At 43.3% G+C, this 5,194-nt stretch overlaps 1 pseudogene; it reads left to right on the forward strand.

Moving 5' to 3' along the window:
* Nucleotides 1–992: 992 nt before the first annotated feature.
* On the forward strand, nucleotides 993–1,687 carry LOC118857458 (annotated as a pseudogene).
* The last annotated feature ends 3,507 nt before the right edge of the window (nucleotides 1,688–5,194 follow it).

Below are 5,194 nucleotides of genomic sequence, written 5' to 3' on the forward strand. Positions count from 1 at the left end.
CTGAAAGATACAGGGAGGCAAATTTCAGCAGCATCTTTGGACCAAATGGAGTTGTCTAGAAATAACCACCTTATGAGGTAGTGAGCTTCCTGGAGTGCAACTGCCCCCAAAAGAACCATGGTGACTGCTTCTCAGGGATGTTAAACAGAAGATCCCTGCTTTGGTTGGAAAGTTGGATTGATGTCCTCTAAGCTCCCTTCCACCTCAGATGTCTAGGATTTCCCATATCTCTGGGAAATGCCTGTCGTGGTGCCCTGAGCATGGCACTAGGCAGCTACCCCAGTTTCAGTTGTTACTGGCAAGGGCCAAGTCCTGAAGCAGAAAGGAAAAGTTTGTTATGGCAGGTGGAATAACAGGTGGAGGAGCAGCAGGGAGGAATGTTTGCCAGCCACACATGAAGAAGAGCCTGAAGCAAAAGAATCAGCTGAGTGTGTGTGTATGTGTATATATATATATATATACACATATATATACATATATATGTATATGTATATATATACACATATATATTATATATGTATGCATATATATGCATATATATACACACACATATATACATATATATTATATGTGTGTGTATGATACACACACACACACACACACACACATACATACGCCAAACCAATTAATTCCATCTTTGATGCACCAAATCTGGCATTAAGTGAAGGATGAGCCCTTGACTGATATCAAAGAAAATAGTTTAGGGAAGGAAAAGGGTCATCGTGCTGGGAAAGGTCTTCACCATTCACTCATGTATTAATTCATTTAATAAGCATTTATTAAGCACCTACTAGATGCCAGTCAATGAAGGTACAAAGACAAAAAGATTCTTCTCCTAAAGGAGTATATATTCAAGTTACAGGAAACAGAATAAATCAGTGCAAAAGGTATAAACATGAATATGAAGTGCCTCATGTAAGACGTTATATTTGAGCTGCCATCACCACTTTCAGAGTTTCCTCCACCGCAGCCGCCGCTCCAGTCTCGCGACCATGTTGTCTCCGCTGATAGAGCAGCAGTCGCTGCTTCCCAACAACAACAAACAACAACCACAACAACAAGGAGGGGGAGCAGCCCAGCCGCTGGCCCCGCCCGTGGGCCTCAACAGTGTGGCAATGGAGCTCCAGGTGAATGACAAAGGCCATGACGAGAAGGGAAATGGAAAAAATGGGGGTCTGGAGCGCGTGCCCTCCTCGTGCTCCATTCCCAGCAGAGAAGGTCCTCCTGGACGCCCGGCATGAGTCAGGCCAGAGCGGTTCCAGAAGCAGTTCGCGCTGTGACAGCCCTTCCCCACAAGAAGACGGTCACATGTTTGATACCAACATGCATACCAGGAAGGGCCACAGCTCTCAGTCTGAAGAAGAAGCGGCAGAAGCAGAAAAAGAAGTGGAAGCTTTGCAGAAAAGCGCGGACTGGCCCAGTCGGCCTGTGAACATTCCGCCCTGCCCGCCAAGGAATTCCACTTCCGGCACCCTAAACGTTCTGTTTCTTTAAGTATGAGGAAAAATAGAGCCATGAAGAAAGGGGGCATTTTCTCTGCAGACTTTCTTAGGGTTCATTCTATCGCTGTTCGTGTCTCATGTTTTGGCTTTGAGACTAGGCATCTATATTGGAAAACGACTGAGTTCCCCGTCTGCCAGCACCTACTGAGGGAGAGGAGAGCCCTGGATGTGAGCGTGCCCTGTAAAGTGCTATCCCTGTCACGTTAGTGTATTTGAACTTGAGACCGTTCTAAGCATGCCCTAGTACCCGCCCCTCTTTTTCCATATCCAGGCTCCAGCTCCTCTCGGGATTCAGTGTTTTATTCGAACTCTTGGGAGGCATTTTCATGACCTTCCCCTTTTTGGCCTGTAAGACCCTGAGAGTTTCCTCGCAGGAGTTTACCTTTGTCTAGAAATTTGCAAAGTCTTCTTTTCAACGCGGATGCCACCAGCAAGTGATTTGTTTTTTTCCATAGCCTTGTTTGTTGCCTCCTTTTTAATTCCAGCTGAGTTAGAGCTACAGCATCCCCATACAAGTACTGACTGCTTTAAGACAACGACCATCTCTCTTTTAAAAAAAAAAGCAGGTTAGCAAGTATTCCATGGAACCTTGATTTTTCAAGACAAAGACAAACTCTTGTAGGCTCACAATTTATAGTTACAACAACAAGGAACAGAAACACCAAAAAGTATTCTGTGGCAATAAAAAAGTACTAAAAAATAATCCTGTGAAGTGGGTACTAATATTTTCATCCTCACTTTATAGATGAAGGAACTGAGGCTGAGAAATACTAAGTGATCTGCGCAAGGTCCTACAGATAATAAATGCTTGAGGCAGGATTTGAACTCAGCTCTTCCTGACTCCAGACCCAGCACTCTCTTCCCTACACTACTTATCTGTCTCTGAGAGGCAGAGATGGAGTGGTAGAACATTTTATTTTAGGAGCAGGGGACATCCCATACAAAGATTGGGATATGGCCAGTTTGGCTAAAGTATGGATTTTCGAATGCCCCCAGTGAACTCCTATGACCTTCACATCAGTTGACTTCATACTGGCTCTTTCCCCTAGCACTCTCATCCTCCCTGGTGTCTTCATCTGCAGATTTCCAAATCTGCATTTTCAATCTGAATCTCCTCCCAGGAGCCCAGATATAACATTAACTACAAGACATTGGATGTTGGTTCCACTAGCCCCTCAAGTTCAAAAAGTTTCAAACCAAGCTTAGTCTCCTTTCATTCCATCATCTCCTAAGACCTTTCCTTCTTAACTTCCCTCTTTGTCAATGACACAACCATTTATTAGCTCTAGAATTTGAGCTGGCAGGGACCTTAGAAGATATCTAATCAATTCCCTTATAGTCTTAAAAAGTTGGGGAGAGGCACTGAGAAGTCACCTCATCACTCTATGTCACAGGCAGGACTGGAACCAAGTCTTCAGCACTGAGGCCAGCTCCCCAACCACCAAGCTGTGCTCTTTCCTGGTGCCCTCCTATTCTCTGACCTGCTCAGATCACATCTGGAGCATTCTGTTCATCACATTTTAGAAAGGATACCCTGGAGATAGCCCTGAAAGGGGCAAATGGAATGATGAAGGTCTAATGATGAGTCTAAGATCTTTGAAGCTGATTTGAAGGAACTGGAGTTGTTCAGCATGAAGAAAAGAAGGTTTGGGAGGAGAAGGTGTTAGGGTTGAATGTGGGGAGAATGATGGTTTCTTTGAATATTATAAAGGCTGTGATGTGAAAGGATTATGTTTGTTTTATTTGGCTTCATAGGGAAGAACTACAAGCAATAAGTGGAAGTTGCAAAGATGCAAATTTCTCATTTGTAACGAACAACTTCCTCTGTATATCCTCAAGCGGAACAGGCTTCCCCAGGTGGTGCCATTACCTTATTAAATGCAAAGAGTGGATGGTTTCCTGGTGGATGTCTTGTAGAGGGAACTCAGAATATTTGAAAAGCTGTTTTCAAACCCTAATGCTTTATGTAGATGCCATTATTATATATTTTGTTATGTCATGTTGTGCTGTGTTGCGTTGTGCTGTGTGGTATTATGTTGGGTTATGTTGGGTTGGGCTGGGTTGGGTTGGGTTATGTTATGTTATGTTATATTTATAAACTATGTTTATTATATTATATTATATCATATCATGTCATGTTATATTACATTGTCTCTGAGTTTCCAACTCTGAAATTCTGATTCTGTGATACACTTCTCCCTACTATTCCCAAGGGCCAACACAAAAGCGAATTTCAGAGGAACTTCCAAATGAATAAAAGTTTCCCAAACTTTGAACCCCTACTATGCCCCCCTTTCCTTTGTGGATGGAGGCATGCCTGGACTCCTAACGTACCGTGCAAAAGTCCCCTCCACAAATCTTGCATGGCAACTAGGGGATCCCAGAAATGTCAAGGAAAAATAAGAGCAGGTAAGCTGTGTCCCAGATAGGGAGGCAGCCTTTAGCTAGGGTAATAAACGTAAAGAGAAACAGATTTTGATTATTGGAAATAATACGGAAAGAGTTAGACAACACCTAAAGTATTGGGTTCCATTCGGGGTAATATATTTTGGGAAGGACATTGATAAATTGGATATTGTCCAGAGAAGCACAGGCAGGACAGAGAAAGGCCTTGAATCCAAGGTGTATGCAGACTTATTTTTGGATAGTAGAAAGAATGCTAGATGTTGAGTCAAAGAAGGTCTTGGTATTTGCCCCAGAGTGTGAAAGGTGAGTCTGTTTTGAGATAGTAATTCAAATAACCAACCGAACTACAGATAGAATAATATGATCCATTATTATATCCTATCTGTTCTCTAGAGGATTGTCCCCACTATCTGTCCTTTCTCCTCCCTCCCCCCGTATTCTTTCCCTCTCAACTGGCATTTTCCCTATTACCTAAAAACAAGACCAAATGTCTCCTCCATCCACAAAATCTCTCACTATATCTCACCATTTCTGCTAGGTATCATCCTATATATCTCCCCTGCTTTACCACCAGGAGTACATCTGAGAGCCCCAATGGCATTCAAACAACTACAGTCACAATGTTAGCCATTCCCCTAGAATCCCAAGTGGAGCTTTTCTGTGACTAAAATGAAATAAATAGCATGATGACAGTGAAAGAAAAAGCTGATTTCAACTCCTTTGTCTTCTAGTCACTACCAAGTTTCTCAGAAATCCTAGCACTGAGAGCTGCCACTACTAAGGGTCTAAGATGAGCCTGGAATTTAATTATCCCCCCTCCTCCAACCCCCAGACAGGCAGTCATTGGATCTCTCACTAAAGCAGTGCTCACAATTGGTCCCAGACAGATGCAAACAGGGCTCCTTCACCCAGCCTTCTGCTCATACATTCCTGCACACCCAGACTCAGAGTCCATATGGGGGCCTTGGCCCATTTTCTCTTTCACTGGTTTAATGAAATGATGCCCAGTCAAAAATCCAGGAGTTCTGAGGCTGTGAATTCTCATGGGCATGATAATTATGCATGATATAATAACAGCTGAGCTCTCTTCCTTCCCCTGTTGCAACAGGTTTCCTGGGTGACAGGAGGGGAGATGGGGAGTTTTGAACCAATGGTAATATGCACTGTGTGGCAGTAGGAGAAAGAAATATAGCTAGACCTAGGCTCTGTGGTCTTGGATTTACTATCGATTTGCTGTGTGTGACCATGGGAAAATCACTTCAGTTTCTGTAAGATGAGACAGGTTG

Source organism: Trichosurus vulpecula, chromosome 7 (assembly GCF_011100635.1).
Source record: "Trichosurus vulpecula isolate mTriVul1 chromosome 7, mTriVul1.pri, whole genome shotgun sequence".
Taxonomy (NCBI): domain Eukaryota; kingdom Metazoa; phylum Chordata; class Mammalia; order Diprotodontia; family Phalangeridae; genus Trichosurus; species Trichosurus vulpecula.